The sequence below is a fragment of the Battus philenor genome, unplaced genomic scaffold (genome assembly GCF_028537555.1).
Source record: "Battus philenor isolate CCGP_79_NKW_IND1 unplaced genomic scaffold, ilBatPhil1.0.hap1 SCAF_3, whole genome shotgun sequence".
NCBI lineage: Eukaryota > Metazoa > Arthropoda > Insecta > Lepidoptera > Papilionidae > Battus > Battus philenor.
Window position 1 is genome coordinate 424455 of NW_027181693.1, and position 18988 is coordinate 443442.

The following is an 18988-nucleotide window of genomic DNA, read 5'->3' on the forward strand; positions in this document are numbered from 1 at the left end:
AGGGTTAATAATTTCTCGGTTTGATTTTTGTTTAAATTATTACTTATTCAATTTTTTTTCCTAATCTAACCTAATTATTTATTATCTTAGTCTATTCTAGTCTCCTATTATTTCTTATTATGAAGTATTAATGTCAACATCTTTATTTTTACATCGTCCTTCTCTTTGCTTGCTTTCCCCACAGCCTTGCGGCTTTTATGTCTTCTTTACCTTATACTACTTAATCTATACAACACTATTCGTTTTTTCTATTGTTACTTTATTTCTGTTATTTGTGCTTGCCATCTACACGAAAAATTGTTGGCATTTGGCACACTGTTATAAGGGTTAATAATTATTACTTTACATTTTTAGTTTTAATTATTACTTATTCTCTTTCTAATTTTTGTTTTCCTAATCTGACCTTTTCTTGACTCTAATTTATTTACATTATTATCCTAGTCTATTTAAGTCTTATCTTATTTATTTTTAGTAAGTATTTATGTCAAACTGTCTCTATTTTTACATCGTTCCTTTCTTTGTCTGCTTTCTACTATTGTGTAAAGCTCTACGGCTTTTATGTCTCCTCTACCTCATCTATCTATCTTTATGCAATACTATTTATTAATTCTATTATTATTTTATAACTACTTTGTGCGTGCTATTTATAACCAAAATAGATGCCATTTGTCATCTTTAGTATTCTTTTTTTCAATTCCTCTTCTTTGAACAATTTATTGAACCCGATCGCAGCCGGCGCGTGAGTATTCTTCCTAATGCCTACCAGTGCTCGTGTGCAATTTGCTGCTGTCCCTGCCCAGTAACTAGAGTTTCATTGTTTTTCAATGAAGGCGAGGAGGCGCGGCCTAACCGCATTGCCAGAGGTAACCTTCGGTAAGGTGTATATTGCTTCGGCTACTTTGAGACCTATTGTGGTTAGGATTAGGGAGGATAGGATTGCAGCTTCGTGGTAGCCATGTAGCTTTACTTGGCTAAGTGACCTAAAAACTTAAATTTACGCTTTATATCTTATTCTAAGCAAGATTAAATAATTTGGCAGCATTCTAGATTTTTATTATCTTTAAGATGCAATGTTTATTGTTAGTATCAACTGCAATTTACAGACATCTATAGCTAATAGAGTATATATATTTTAGATTGATGGTTCGATACCTGATTGGCTTATTCTCTTTATACATTTATCTAGACTTCATAAAATTGGTCACAGTTTTGTAAGCAAACACACTACCACATTGTATTTAACCGGGGTGGTGCCTAGTGAGGTAATGGCCTGCTTTCACTGCATCTACCGCCTCATGATCGACACTCGAAGACCTTATTTTGAATACTTAATATAATATTTTTATTCTTATCGTCGCGTGTAAATTTCGCAAGTATTTTAAAATGTTTGATCCAACGTCTTAGCATAAACATTAATGCATACTGCTCAGTTAAAGGTATTAAAAGTAAGTGACCAAAGTACGTCGGTCAATTACCTGCCCGTACCATTCAGGCTTTCACGCAGCCCGTTCGAGAGGGACCGGATATAATTGGATTGAACGTAGGCTTCCGAAAACTCGTTCCAACTGCAGTATGTCCATAGTATATCGATCCTTTTGGCACGGATTACTAGAGACCAGTATAATAAATACAACATCTAAAGACCAGTTTAAATGGTTCTAATAAAAATATTCAGTCTGTGAGAACAAAATTAAACAACAATCAATAAATAAAAGAAAATATATTTGTTTTTAAGAACTTTGTTCCTGGTTTTACATGTTCTATTTATTCAGTAGACTTAACATATAATTCAGTTATACCAATATATTTTTGTACATTATATACTCTACCTCTATTTTAATGTCTACAGGATGAGTTTATTTGTCAGCAAAATGTTTTGAAGGTTTTACATTTCTTTTAAACATTCTGTTTAAAGTAATCACGCTGAAATTTGTTGACATTACAGAATCAGGTGGGACAGATAGTAAATAATCAATAATTTTAATATTAATTTTTAATATCATTCTAGTAATCCGAATTTTAAAACGTTATTTCTTACTATATTATTACTAGCTGATCCTGCAAAAAAAAATTAAAGTTTTTAATTAACAAATGTAAGATAAGAGTTGATCGTAGAGGGGTGAAAATTTAGGTTTGTATGTATTTTTGTATGCTGTATCATAATAAAATAAAAACCAAAAAAAATGTCTAAAAAATTAAAAATAAAATTTTGGGGTGGACCACCCTTATCACTTAGGGGTATGGAAAATAAATAGTAGCCGATTCTCAGACATACTGAATACGCATGTAAAATTTGGTAAAAATCGGTCAAGCCGTTTCGGAGAAGTTCAAGTTCGAACACCGTGACACGAGAATTTTATATATTAGACTGCTTTATTTATAATTTTTAAAAACATTGATTTTAAATAAAGCGTATTATACATTAAGAGCCAAAGGAGATATATATTCATCTATTTAAATCTTTTACATCTGTAACCAATCACCTGTATATCCCTAATTATACAGATCAATTGCCCGGTAATTGGCCGTCTTATATTTCAATTCTATTTTTGTCTAAGACTTTTTTTGACTCATAGTATTTTAATACTATGTATGTACAATAAAGAATATTATGTACCCAAAATGTACACCTATGGTAAAAACGGATACAACAGTATTGTACCAATATACACCTTTTGCGTCCGAGCTTTTATTTCAAATGTATCTCCTCCCTTATTAGCAATGATCCAGGGCACCTCGGCTAATTGATTACTAATGTAAATTTCGAAGGTATACTGTTACGGTACTAATTAACACGTTCACTGCGGGCCCAATTTTGAAGAACTTTCAGCTGGTGCGGCTGAGGTCGAATCAGCCTCAAGCTGAACTTCCTAGTAGTGCGGTTGAGGCCTTTTCTGCCTCATGTTCATCAATATTTTTTTACAATATTGAGTCAATGCTTCGCAGACATAAAGAAAGCTATATATGTCTTTGTCATACCTCATACGGTTGAGTGTAAACAGCCGCCGCACTAGAGAGAAAACACGAGTTTTACGCGCCGCACCAGTGCAAAGTCAACCATGAGGCTGAATCGACCTCAAGCCGCAGTGAACGTGTTAACTATCCATGTTTTGTTGAATTAAATCTGATGAAGACAATTAAAGTGCTTAGAGCTGGCCAGTTACAATTTTTTTGAAAATAGAACTTTATTATTCCTTTTAAGTAAATTGACGGCAAATTATAGATTACATTTTTAACAAAGTCCAGATAGACTTTGGTTATCTGTTGGTGATGATGCTCCATCTTGTGCTAGTAACCTCATTGATAACACGTGAGGGATGTTCTCCAATAGCGAATGAAGTTGTCGAAGTTGTCTGGCACATGTTACGCCCATTGGCATGGTTGGCACAGGCTTCTTCCGAAGATTCCCACAATGACCAGTCCTGCGTTGTCTGTATCAAGAAACCTCCCGCGATTTAAATTATGTCTGTCTGTCCATCTAGTAAAGTATTGATACGATTTAAATGAAAAGTATTTTGCACGATTTTTTATATATCAGGAATTATTGTTCAAAATATGTTAAGCGTAGTAACAAAATAAAAAATATATCTTTGAATAGATTTTTTTTTGGAAACGAAATAAACCCTTACTTCTTATTGTAATTCCGTTGCTTATAGTAGAGTAGAATTTCTCCTCCTGTCTTACAAACCACGTGTTATTTAAACGCAAGTTTACACAAAATGCTTATATCTATAGAACTGTTCATAAATATTTGAGAAAATCTCGCTAGCATCGCAACAGAGGTAACTAATTTTACACGCTCCCCGGAGAACTCTGAATAAATGCTTAATATACATTTAATGTATTCTATACTTTATCGACGGGCATCGGCACACGTTTGCCAGACGATCGTATTTTTAAACGACCCCAACCTCGTTAATGGGGCGATAATTACATCCCCCGGGCATTAGCATAGCGCTGCTATAATTCTATATCTAATCAACACAACCTTATTAACTCACCTTCTGGACCCTCCTCATCAACCCTCTCCTGGAGGAGGTGGCAAAGACCGGGACACACTGCCAGGCGTTCGCAGATGACGTCGTGCTGGTCTTCTCGGGGCAGAAGGCCCAGGACATCTCGAGTCGGGCCAACGCCGTTCTCGCCCATGTTCATGAGTGGGGGGTCAGGAACAAGCTGAGGTTCGCACCACACAAAACCAAGGTGATGGTGCTAACCAACAAGCTAAAGTTCGACTACCCATTACTGAGCATGGGAGGTGAGCCGCTTGGCCGGACTGGGGAGGTCCGGATACTAGGCCTCACAGTTGACGATAGGCTCACGTTCAACAGTCACGTGAAGAACGTGAGCAAGAAGGCACAGGGCCTCTATCGTCAGCTGTGCAGGGCTGCGAAGGTATCTTGGGGTCTGAACTCGGAGGTGATCAGAACGATGTATCTGGCGGTGCTGGAGCCGACGATTTTGTATGCAGCGAGTGCATGGGCGCCGGCGGCTAGGAAGCTGCTAGTCCGCAGGCAGTTGGGCGCGGTCCAGCGGGGCTTCGCGCAGAAGATCGCGAGGACCCACAGGACCGCGTCCCTGCACTCGGCCCTTATACTTGCCGGGTTGCTTCCCCTGGACCTTCGGGTCCAAGAAGCAGCCCGCTTATTTGAAATAAGAAAGGGTCATTCCCGGCAGGTGGTAAAGGACCGAGACCTGGAGGTACCGGTCAGCTACCTGAGACTACCACACCCGTCTGGTCAAGTTGGTGTGGAGTTCTCCTGTCTGGGGGAAAGTGCGGAGGAAGTCCGACTTGCCACCGCGGCTGCCGATCTGGTAATTTATACCGACGGCAGCCGCATAGAGGATAAGGTGGGTGCGGCGTTCTGCGTTAAGCGGGGCGCCGTAGAGTCATACACAAAGAAACTCAAGTTGGGCAACTTCTGCACCGTATACCAGGCAGAGCTGCTGGCTCTAGCTGAGGCAACAGGGTACGCGGCCGGCGAGTCGGCGCAAGTCTGCGCCGTACTGAGCGACTCGCGGTCCGCTCTCGAAACTGTCGCAAGATCGGACACCCTCCATCCCTTAGCGTTAAGAGTGAAGGAGAATGTGATGAAAGTGAGAGAAAAAGGGAAGGATGTAAGGTTGTATTGGGTGAAAGCGCACGCGGGGATGGAGGGGAACGAGAGGGCGGACCAGCTTGCCAAGGAAGCGGCCCTGAAGAGTAAAAGACGACCAGAATATGAGAGATGCCCTGTTTCATTCGTCAAGCGGCAACTGAGACAGGAGTCGCTCGACGAATGGAACAGGAGGTATGTAGAAGGAACGACGGCTTCGGTAACGAGGATGTTTTTCCCGGACGCCGCCTCAGCTTACCGCGTGCTCCGCAGCATCGAGGTGGACGCGGTCTCGGCCCAGCTCTTCACGGGGCACGGGGGGTTCTCTGAGTACCTTTATAGGTTTAAGCTCAAGGAGGACCCCTCGTGCTTCTGTGAACCGGGCGTGGGCCAGACCGTGATCCACCTTGTGGCCCGGTGTCCCGCATTCGGGGGACTCCGGTACGACTTCGAGTGCCGGTCTGGCGTGCAAATCAGGGAGGACTCGATTGCCTCCCTGATAGGCGGGGAATTCAAAAGTTCATTCTTAACCCTCTGTAAAGAAATAGTCAAAAAAGCTACAAGCATTAACAAAACGCAAACATAATAAACAAATAGAAAATAGAAAATAAAGTGACAAAATGAAACATAAACCTGTGATAAATGAAAAATAATTATAGAGTAAGAAATTTATTGTAAAATATTAATAAATTGTTATTATTGTAAAATAAAAAAGGTAACATAAAAACATAAAATGGAATTAGTAATAAGAAAAGAGGAAAGAATGAAAGTTGAATAGAGCAAATGAGAAAGAAAGATGAATTGTTGAATGAAAGATAGAAAACAGACTGAAAGAAATGATAATGTAAAGAAAGAAAGACGAGTAAGAAAATAAAAACGTATGTGAAAAATATTGCTGAAAAGGTCCCTGTCCCAAAAATCAGATAGGGGTACGAGAGGCCCCCAATAGCGGGGGTCATTAAAAAAAAAAAAAAAAAAAAAAACTTATTAACTTAAAAAAATGTATTACCAATATTTTAATTCAATTTAAAATCAAACGAACATATGCACGTATGTCACACACTTCAGTTTGCAAAATAAATTTGTTAGCGAAAATATATCTACACAAAATAACAGATAGCTGGAACCTTGGGGTTTAAAGGACAAATCTCTATCTTCAATGCATGAAATTCTAGTTTTACTTTACTGTAATATACTATATTTATACTTCTGCTTATCACTAATATGTATAGATTTTATTAGAACTATTTAGTTTATTTATTAGAGTATATATATAAACACCTATTGTGTGTAGATTATTTTATATATGTATTAGTACTCTGTGTTTTAATATTTATGAATATGTTATTTTAAATCTATTGAATCGGGCAATGCAATAAAAAATAACAAAACTAACTTAAATAGGAAAACTTGAACCAAAATGAATAATATGCACATGTAAAAGAACTTATTAAATAATAATAGAATGTAAGACAAGACTCTAATGTATTAAAAAGTCTAATCTAAACAAACCTGTGATATTAAAAGATGAGGAAAGAAAATGTAAGAATAATATAAAGATAAGAAATAAAATTGTACCTAGCCACCTAAGAGTAAAAAAGATGTGGAAAGGTAGGCGATGAAAGCAAGAAGGAATGAGAGAAAAAAAATTGCTAGATATTGTGAAGGATAAAAGGAAACAATAAAAGAAATTGAGGAGAATGAAAATGAGTGCAGAATAAGGATAAAACCCTAAAAAAATTGTATGTAAATAAAGTCCCTGTCCCAAACAAAATAGGGGTACGAGGGGCTCCCAATAGCGGGGGCCATAAAAAAAATCTATTGTATCAGTTGACAAACTCTCCCATTATTTATAAATCCATCCAATGCTTGGCTAGAAGAAATTTACCTTTGCAGTAATGTCTATTTATGCTACTCTTGTTTATTTTACATAATTTATTTTATTTTCCTATATATCTAAAATTTATCTTTAATAAATCATGGGTCTAAGTGTACACATATGTAATTAGGTTACATTTAAAGTACATTATTAAATAAATCTTCTTACAGTTTTAAAGAGTTTTTAGTTGATCGATATCTATTGAACTTTGTTCATTGACTCGTTTACATGTTTGATACTGTAACGTAAACATGAATTGATATATTTCACGTAAAAGGAGCAAATGTTGAATTTCTGGTCAGCTCTTCTCAGCAGATCGCCATTGCAAAACGATGATGTCAAAATGGACAGTAGTACAATGTACAGTAGATTCCATAAACATAGTATATTAACTTGCGAAGCCTCCACATTAAGTCAAATAATTTGATCAAGTGCAACGGACTGTGTCTTTTGCCGAGAGCGGTGTTCGCACTGCCCACTCCATTATCTCGGTTGGTTAGGTCCACAAAGCGCGGCGGCGTGCCCACGCCCAGCTGTGGTCGCCGCCGACTACACATTAACCGATCCCATTTTGTTTCAATTAATTTTGACGCAATTAGACGTCTGCTGGGGCATCAAAGTCACTTTATAATTAACGGTTTATTTAAAATAGGACGAATGTATTTTTAAACACTTTGCATTTGCTCTCAGGTAAAAACAAACTCATGCGTACGTTACGCATGAGTTTGTTTCCAAGGATATAATACCTAAATACTTTTATTGTACTGTACTCGTAAATTAAATGATTTTTTATTATTTATCAAAGTCTTTTTGCAGCTGAAACTTTGTTACGGCCAGTTTTTCACGGTTAGATTCAGAAACAGAATTTGACTTTTCTTGCTTGTAAGTGCTTACCATATAGTACTACAAAAGTGACGATACTACTAGATAAGAATCCCAAATACAATACTAAAGTTTATAAGACAACGTGAGGAAACTGATGAAGAAACGCGAACTTATATTGCAAGGTTTTTCAGAAGTTGTAAATTAAGATGAAAGCACAAGTGGCGGCCCCGGGGGGAATGTTTGCAACAAAAACTTTAGTGTCGGCCGAACAATACAGCCGCCGCGTAGCAGATAGCGTCGCGTGGCCGGAACTGTACGCAGAAAAAACACGCGTAGTCCAGTGTAGACCGCATTGTTACCACAGCAGGATTGGCAATGCGTAACTTTTCATACGTTGCTTTAAACTCTAAACGATTTCATGAATACATTTTTCATTCACTCGACACTCAGCGTTCTAAATATCAGCTAAGCGTTGTTACTAAATAAATCAAAGGGATTAATTGTTAAGGACATTTGTGAAAGTGATTACAGAAAAACTCGTCTTTGAGACTTCAGAGCCTTCGCCCAAGTTGAAGGATGATTGACTGATTGACGCTCTTCAGGCATTCTTTTCACGACGCACATAAGTAATCCTATCTCCTATTTCAGTCGAAGGATATCCACTGCTGAACGAAGGCTTTACTCGTAGTTTTCAAAATTTGAAAACTCTCTGTACGAATTCTCGTTTACTTCACTTTATACGACACCTTAAGTTCTAAAACTACCCGCGATAAGGGAATTCCCCGCGGAGACAACAGAGTGTCTACTTTAATACGGTCTCCCCCCACCGCGGTCCGCAAATTAAACAGCTCCCCGCCGCGCCTCAAACGTAAAAATGTTTTTAAAATGTCATAATTACATTCCCTCCAGTCGCGTCCACAAAGACCCGCGCCACACATGCGCAACACACTCACACATGCGCAACGCTTTACGAGCCGCGATTATTCTTTCATTTTCATTATAAAAGGCAAAGTCGTTGTAAAATCCGACGTAAAAACGTAATTCGAATTATGACTGTAGTCTAGAATTATTTTTTATGTTAAAGTACTTATTCTGTGTGAGTGTGCTCTATGTACTTGTATTAAAATACGAGAGTTAATTGTTGAATTCAAATTACGACACTAAAATAGTTTTTATATATTTAAGCGAGAGAAGATTTGTAGACAAAATAAACAGATTTTTAAACACTGCAAAAGGTTACATATTATTAACCCTTTCTGTCTGTCTCTTACTCTCTAACTCACTCTCTTTCTCTCTCACTTTCATTCTTTCAATCACTCTCTCTCTCTCTCACTCACTCTCACTCACTCTCTCTCTCTTTCTCTCTCTCTCATTCTCTCTCTCTCTCACACACATACTCACTAACTCACTTACTCTCTTTCTTTTGGGGGCCCGTGCACTGAGTAACTCAATGAAGCTAGCAGTTAAAAGACTGCAGATCTGGGCTCCTGTAATTGAAATAATATGTAAAGGTCCAAACCGTTGCTCACCAGGGAACCTTCGAGCCTTGCTAACTTAAGGTTGAAAAGCCTGATTACTCTTACCTCCAAATTCCATGGTATTTATAAATTCCAGAGAGAAAATAGCTACTATTTGTAAAAAAGTTCTGTCATACTTTTTCTGATTCTGGAGAAACTTAGGGCACTAAATGTTGATTTGGCTTATTTTGACAGATCGTTTCTAAAAAGAATTGAGACATATAGCGATATATTATCATACACAAATGTACATTTAATACTGAAGATACAGAATAAAAAAATATGAATATAAATATCGCAGCAGCGTTTTCGTAAATCGCTGCGATCCGGTCGCGTGAACATCCATCCGAATGCAAAATGCCTTAACATCTCAAACCGATCATTTACGCAGTTATTAAGTACAGTTTAAAATTTACATTTCATATAAACCATACATACAAACGCTACTTACAATCGATTTATATCTATATAAAATCCGGTGACTAATTTTATTGCGAACAAAGTATAAAGTTTACAACAAATTTTAATTAATCATCTTGAAAGTATTCTCTTTGGCTAGCGATGCACGTATTAAGATTGATTCGACGATTGGAAGCGCTTTTGTAATGCTTCTTCTGGAAAGCTCTTGCTGCTCTGTCGAAGATCTTTTAATGTCGATAATTGTGTCAAAACGGTTTCCTTTTAGCACCGTTTTTATTTTTAGGATAATCCAGTAACAGAATAGTGCTAAACCCGGAGATTAAGGCGTATGTCTCATTTTCAAATCATTGGTTAAAATGCTTTGACCACACTAGATGTTTAGTTCCAATGCAAGCTTTTTTACCGTCAATCGCCTGTATGATTGAACCATTTTTGCTACTCTGCAACTTTTCCTCAGTTTTTGAGGTAGGAGCTCCGACCTTTATTCATTCTCAACCAATTATTTTCCGCTTTTATATCGCGAATACCAGTAATAAAATTTTCAAAGTCACCACATTATCACCATAAATTAATTGCAACATTTCATGGGCTTTTTTGGTACTTTTTGCAATTAGAAACAATTTTTTTGTTAACGCGTTGTTCAAAATCCATGACGAGCAACAAATGCGAGTATGAACTCACTCTTCTGGATAGAAAAGTCGCCACTGGTTCAAATTCGCTACAGACTCAGTGAATCACACTATCGAACGTATTCATTCAAATGTACGTACCATACAGTAGTACCTGGAATAAAAATTCATTCACCGTATTTTTTTATCACACCTCGTATATACTTAGTCTGGCTATAAATACTATTATAATTAAAAATTTAAAAATAAACAGAAAGTTTAAGGGACTGTATTGCAGCCAAAGAAAACCGCTTCTTATAAGCTCTAGATTTTTTAAAGGTTTTGTATTAATAGATTAAACTAACATACTGCCATAGTAAAAAATTGTACTTACGACAAAAAAAAATCTGCGTAACAATGTATATATATATATATTTATATATGTGTGTAAACAAAATTTATTACAAAAAATGAATAAAAATTGACGATATAATTTGAATCTTATAAAATATTTCATTATCATTTTTTATTAATTATGTTGCGTATTATATTCCGTAGAAAATATTTTAGGAAGTGTTCAAGGAAATAATTTTATATATAGCATTAAATAAATTGATGATATGCGTTAAAGTCGCAGTTCTTCGAATGCCTCAGAGAGCAAAGACATGATGGATGCAGCTCTACCAGATAAATATTCTGAGACCACTGTACAACGACGTGGAGTCAAGATATCCTGCCACAGGACCTCAATCGCCAGAAGAATTTTAAGATGCAATGAGTTTACGTAGTTAATTCGTCCCTCTCTAAGGCTACTAAAACTCAGCTTTGAGCTTTATTTACAACTATGTGATTTTACATATCAAAATTTAAGAATACCTTGCACCGTCTTAACAGTTATTTGATAGAGAATACCTTCAGCATTAGGTTCATCGTTATCCGTACATTGTAAGGTGTTTAAATATATAAAGATTAAATCACTACTTCTAAAGTCTAAGAGACAGAAAGGAAAATATTTGATTAATAAAATATTTATTCTTGAAAACTGTTGCTAAGTTTGTTAAACATATATATATATTTAGGTCAAAAAAACATTTTATTTAAAAAAGTAAGCATTATTTTTAATACTACTAAATCATTTCTACCCAATACACGTTCCGGAATAACCTTTAAGAGCTTCTGGTGTACAAGTACCTGCTTATCACGCTGTCAGCGTTCCGGGATCGAACCCGCAGCGTCAAGTTCTCGTGTGATACTGCAACCGCTGCGCCAGATATGATAAATTATTGCATTTAAAACACTCTTACAAAATTTGTCACTGTATTTATAACCGTTTTCATAGAGTAATTGTTCGATGCTAAAATATATGTAAATAAATTACGTTCGTTTTTTCGAGGGTTCACTTTACAAGAGGCGGTCTCGACTCCAGCGCAGCGGTGGTTACCATCCGGTACCACACACAATACACTCACATTCACAGCACACGAGCAAACACAAGCACAGCGCGCTCTACGACGTAGGCCGTAGCTACGAAAGCTCGCGAGACGCGGAGCCAGGACGACGGTCCGACGAGCACTGCCGGAGACGGCGCCCGCCCCGGCGCCCGCCCCGGCGCCCGCCCCGGCGCCCCGCCGCCCTGCGTCCCGCGCGGAGCTTTCGTAAGCAGCCGTGCGGTCAACACGACGGGACGAATAGTTTCAGCAGGACAATGTTCAGCCGTTTGCCGCGCTATCAAATCATTCGATACATTAAGCACGCTTCATTTATCCTGCTTAGGTTTATGATAAGTACTATTTGCTGGTGGAATACTAAATATTGAACTGCGAATTTCTTTTCCTTGTGACCTACATTTTTAAATATTACATTAGTCATAGCAATTCAAATAATCACTTCGCAAAATATAAACACAAATATATACATAAAAATGTATATCTTTATAGATGGGATCCATTTGCCATCTTAAGATATATTGTGTATTTTTGTACACTCATATGAAATGACAGTACAGTGACAAAAATCGTGTTCAAAATTAGAATGACTGTCTATTAAAATTAATAACGATTTTACTCTCTCTCTCTCTCCTTGCAAAATTTGTACTGCCAGAAGTGTCACTCTCTTTCAAAAAAACTAATTTCATATTTATTAGTTTATATAAAATGACTAGAAATAAATGTAAAAGTTTTAAAGCTTCTTGCTGACATATGAACAACACATCCCCTTACTCTTAAAACTTTTACACCTATAACCAATTTTCTGTATAACCGGGGAAGAAACTTATCTTTGTGAATTTATTTATTTAGAGAATATCAGAAATATTTTTAAAGTGATTGTGGAAAATGTGTATAAAATTACTGCAATTTTGAGGTCATTATATGTAAAAAATAAATAACTAAATGTGACTCTTTAGAAAACGGTAAGCAATTTATATTTTAATATTCTTTATTGTACACGCTAAGAAATAGCTAAATAGTTGTCAACTGTCAACAAAACAGTACAAAGATAAATAACGGGTAGTTAAGGTGAACATATAGATATAATATACGTTTATACAAACATATATATATTCATTCATATATATCATAAAAAATAATGCAATAATAAATAAAACTAACAAACACGCACAAACACGCGCACACACACACGCGCACACACACACGCGCACACACACACTCACGCACGCACACGCGCACACGCACACACACACGCACGCACGCACGCATGTATATGTGTTGATAATATAATAATATATGTAGTGTAATTTTTTTAACTTTTATTGCTTGCTCTGTTTCAATATTCTTTGCAAGTGCGATTCAAGTTTGTAGTTTTATTTATAACACTTTTATATATATATATATACGTGTGTGTGTATATATATATAAGTATATATTTATATATATACTTGAACATTTGAAAACACGAATAAGCAAGCCCGCGTCATAATAGAAAATTTTCAAATCCTTCGATTTAAAATGTTAGTACATACATAACACGAAGAAAATATATCTAAAATGTGTATAAAATTCATTTAAGATGCGACGGCGTGTGTAGAAGCTTTGAGATCGTCACTACACCGCACGTGTTTCTGAGATAGATTAAAATTCTGTTTGGTTCATTCCATCGCCTGCAGTACAATCTTTACTTGTCGAGCGATATTAACATTTTGATACAAACGTGCTAGCAGCATCAAAACTTGTTTTACACTTAAAACAAAAGTATTTTTTATGATAAAATAAAAATATAAATTTAATTTATATTTTATTATATCACAATTTATTTCACATTTTTTTAGCTATGTAATGCCACACGTGTTCACGTATTTCATGTTTTATTTAATATATGCGGTATTTCACCGTCTGCAACCAGTTTCATTCCGTTGGTCGTCATAAGATATATGGGGAATTCGAATTAAAAACCTCTTTATTGAAGTAAGCAAGTACATGCGTTTTTTAATCGTCAGTTATTTTAACATTATACGCAATAAGCTACCTCCGGCTAACGCTGATCTATTGACTAAAGCCGGCTACAAACAGTGACTGTTTTAAATCAAATTTAACAATTTTTTATCTGTACATTTTAATATCAACCCTGAAAATAAGCCAACAAACCAAATTCCACACATTTCGATCAACCAAAAACTCTTGAATGCTACAACAAGGCTTGTATAATTATATACTTTTAATCATAAATTTAAAACTGAGAAACATAATGTCTAAGATATCTCGTGAAACTTTATTATATTTGCGTACACACATATGTTTAGTAATTCTTAGGCAACATTTAATTTAATTTCTTTGACATATATCCATAAGTTCAAGCTTATATTTAACATCTATTAATTTATACATATTATTATTAAATTTCAATAATTTATAGTTATATATACATATAAATAATAGGAGTTGAGCAGTGATAACCCGGTGATAAAGTACTAAGATATTTAATGGAATCAGGCGTTACCTTGCGGAAGTCCATCCTAAGGAAGAAAAAGACCAATATTTAGCCACTTCCGCACATGCAGTGGTAGTCGTGCAATAAAGTGCACCGCCCGCCAGCCCGCTGATAAATGCGTATGCGGCAAACAATGCGAATTACACAACTGCCACCGTCAAATCACTCAACACGACTACCACTGCATGTGCCAAAGTACTGAGACTTATGATCGTGGGTCGCGGATTCGAATCCCGGGTTATAATTTTATAGATTAGAACTATATGTAATAATTATTTTGGTATGCCACTGCCAACAAATAAGTTTTTCAGATAATTGGCCACAGTATTCCCACACACTGCGATCGCCAACCCGCCATAGATATCTTTGTGGGAGACCTATGCCCTGCAGTGGGCGTCTATTCCATCATTTATTTATGTTGGTTAGCATCGTATCGCTGAACCTTACAAATCAAACACTAAATTAATTAAAAGATGTTGCAAATATAATATCATATTTTGTACCGGCAACCATTTTGTTGAAAATTAAAAAAGACCTCGGTTTTTGATAAAAAGCTTATTTCAAAATATAAGATTTATGATATTAATTATAAAATATCTGTATGTACGTACATCGAAAATTTCTAAGAAATTTTGCGCCATTATTAAAAATTAAGGTACTTTCACATTATGACATTACTTTTGCGCCACCTACTGTTATGACAATATTTATAATTTTATTTTTCTCGCGTATACATGGTTTATCTTAATATTTAATGGAATCAGGCGTTACCTCGCGGAAGTTCATCCTAAGTAAGAAAAGGACCAATATTTAGCTACTTCCGCACATGCAGTGGTAGTCGTGCAATGAAATGCACCGCCCGCCAGCCCGCTGATAAATGCGTATGCGGCAAACAATGCAAATTATACAACCGCCACCACCAAATTACTCAACACGTGTTTCACCCCTCCACGGGGCGTCTTCAGGAGCTGTGTTACACCGATTAGTGCCAAACACAGAGTGTTTGTTGCACGACTACCACTGCATGTGCGGAAGTGGCTAAATATTGCTCCTTTTCTTACTTATCATATTATCATTTCATTTGGTGTATGTTTTACGTCGATGCTCCCAATTATAATTTCTTTACAATTTACTTCGAGCTTCTATCATTACATTGGCTTGTCCACTTTCAAAAGATCGCTTATATGATTGCACGCATCCATTCATAATACACTTTTATTTTTATTTAAAATGAAAACTCAATGTTTATTTCAAAATACGAACATATCTTTTAATAAGTCTGCAACTCACTTGTATAATTTTTGCTTTTTTTAAAAAATCCGTCGAGAAAGATGGCTGTCGAAATAATAGAGAAATGTTGTTACTTCAGCTGTCTATTCGTCATGATTGATCGAGAATATTCTTGACTGTACACGTTTGTTATCTTTGAAAGCGTCATCAAGCGTCGAAAGCAATGTCTCTGTGACAGATCAAAGCCGCGACTTAACATTTTATATTCAAATGTCTTATTATTTCTTATTAACATTTCTTTACTTATTGTCTTTTTGTAAATTTCACCAATTCGGAGTCACAGATAACGAGACTTCGAGATATTTCCGCTCTCAAACGAAAAGTTTTCTTATCTAGATCGATGAGATATTTATACATTACATAGAGTGATTGAGTGCAGATATATAAGCTTCAAAATAGTGAATTTATAGTATTTATTTTATCATTTACTTTCAATTAAAATTGTAATTACTACATACAGATAAATATTGTATACATCTGTAGATTTATTTATATTCCTGCAGACTTTGTAATGCCAGGAGTAAATGACCTGTCAAATTACTGTAGAGTTTAAGACCGATTGTTTTAAAATCAGTGATTAGAAATAGGTGTAAGAGTTTTAAAGCTTTTTTTCTGATGAATGAGCATTGACAACTTTAAAGTTTTTGCAGCTGCAACAAATCCTCTTGCATGTAACGCAGTATAAACTTTTTTATTAAAACCAAATAGAAATATCAGGTACTCCCTTGATCGAGTAACTAGATAACTGGTAAAAAATAAAAGAACAGGCAAAACGGACAGTGTCGTTACTAAACCAGTTCGCGCGTGTATAATTGAACGTGCCAAGTGTGGGTGCCGGAAACGGTCCGCTCAGCAGGTGTGCCCGGCGCTGCAGTTGCGAATTCATTTCCCACTGGGATAGGTGCAAGTTATTAAAGGGGGGGGGAAGCGGGGAGAAGAAGGGGAAGGGAGGAGGTAAAAAGAGACCGGGCCGCCGGCAATTGGAAAAGTACAACCGCTTTCACGCGAGGTATTTCAATAAAGGCCCACCTGTCTAATTTACATGCGTTTTTCTCTGTTACGAATACTCCGAACACACAGTTAAGTTACTTAAGACAAATGAAACCTCTTTGGAGGCTTATAAAAGCTACATTTCAACTTCTAATTCAATGTAGCTATTCCACAGAACACAGAACAAATCCTAGATTACCAAGATCATTTGAACCTAGAGCTTTTTTAACGCATAATTGTTCGCGTTTGAAAACTAATTCGCCTGATGAAGTCGACGATTTCGTTGAATATGAAACGCAGCCTCAGTAAAAACCTGTTCACTTACATCCTGAAGAAACCTGGGTTGTAATTCTCGGGAAATAAGGAAGCCGACAGATAGCTCTATACTCACGGATCAGAAAAATAGAGTCGAAACGCTCGGTACGCCTCCAATGAAACTCTACAAGGCGTAAGGGAGGTATCTGACTTCCTACTCGTTCCTATAAAAAAATTTACAGACACTTGGGCGGTGTTCTAGGCTGAGAAGTTTCTTCCCTAAGGTGGCGGGAGTATGTTTCATGTCCGGACCTGAACTTCTTATAGAGTAAGAATCTGCCGCGTTCTGAAATATCGACTGAACTCATTCAAGACACCCAACTTTTAACCAGCTAATTTAGCCTTAGACTTAAGGCAGTTTTCGAAATTAGGCGTTGAGGTAAGAGTAAGCCCTAGAAACTCAAAGTGATCTGCCAAAGTACAATAACACTTCGGAATAGTGAAGATAGATAAAATCAAAATATTCTTTATTCGAATAGTCTATTACAACTAATTTCGAATCGTCAACAAACACAAAAAGTCTGCATATTTGTCCATAAAGGAAGCTACCACTAGCTTGGAAGGTATTTCTACTTATAAGGGTCGGCGATCAACAATTGCTCTTTACAAATTTAGTTTTATAAACAGGGCTAGACAATTATTAGTTTCCTGAGTGAGCAACAACATTTAATTCCACGTAAAGTACATTAAAATGTAAATTAAATTGAAATTCACATTCCACATAGTTCCCAAACAACATTTAAATAACATAATAACATAGCAGTTCACAGGTATTATAAATCATTCATTATTATTTTAACCACAGGTCATCCATAGCTGGACATAGGTTTTTATGGTGTCTATTATTTTATTTTATTTTTTATTTCTATTCTTTGACTTTGTGTTTGGCACTAATCGGTGTAACATAACTCCTGAAGATGCCCCGTGGAGGGGTGAAACACGTGTTCAGTGATTTAACGGTGGCAGTTGTGTTATTCGCATTGTTAGCCGCATACGCATTTATCAGCGGGCTGGCGGGCGGTGCACTTTGTTGCACGACTACCACTGTATGTGCGGAAGTGGCTAAATATTGGTCCTTTTCTTACTTAGGGTGGACTTCCGCAAGGTAACGCCTGATTCCATTAAATATTATTTCTATTATTTTACTTTATTTAAGACTCGACTTTATTGTGTGAGAAATTCTATAGACTGTGGCCTTTACAAAGGTATTTCTGATAATATTCAGAAATTTTCTATTGTTTCTGATAACCAAATTGTAAATAAGTTCATGGAAGAGATGATATCTCAAAAATGATATCTCCACTTTAAGGCTATTTCAACTTTCAAATATTTGTATATATAGTCTCCCGAGCAGTGCCGGTAGAGGACTGAGACTAGAAATCATAGCTTGCAATCGTAGTTTCAGCTCCCGGGATACAATCTTATATAAGTCACGACTTGCATTCCATCATATAGGATTGCCAATGCTTATAAGCAAGTTTCCAGATGATAGGTACCAGCGCCAAACCGCTTCCAAAGCGTTGCGATTAAGATATATCCTCATAGATACTCTGGTGAATTTCTAGCCCACTTATTTTTGAATGTTTTTCATCTGACGTCACTTTCAGGCGTGCTACTTGAAAACACACGACCAGTATTGTACATATTGAGCTGTTCAGTTTTATTGTTTCTATTTAACCTACGTTTATGATTACAAGTCGAAAACGATTATATACCTAACAGTGTTCGTCTATTGACTAAAACGATGTCGATGTAGTCCCACTGAGTGTTTTTCGTCTCATTTTCACAGGTCTGAGGCATTCATCATCTTGACTTCAAGTTGAAGTCAATAACAGTTGTATCCCATCCTATTTTGAATAAAGATCTTTTAAATTTGAATTTGAATATAAAACTTTACAGGGAGGTCACTAATATTATAGCTTAACATCCTTATATTTATTTTTAGTTTGTTATAAAGTATTTTTAAACGGTTTTATTTAGTTCGACCCGTACAGAATTTATTTGGATCAAAATTAGAAATTGAAATTTAAGCACCTTCCCGTTGTCAGATTGATCTGAAATTTGGTACAAACATTTAATTTAGATGACAATACAATATAATAA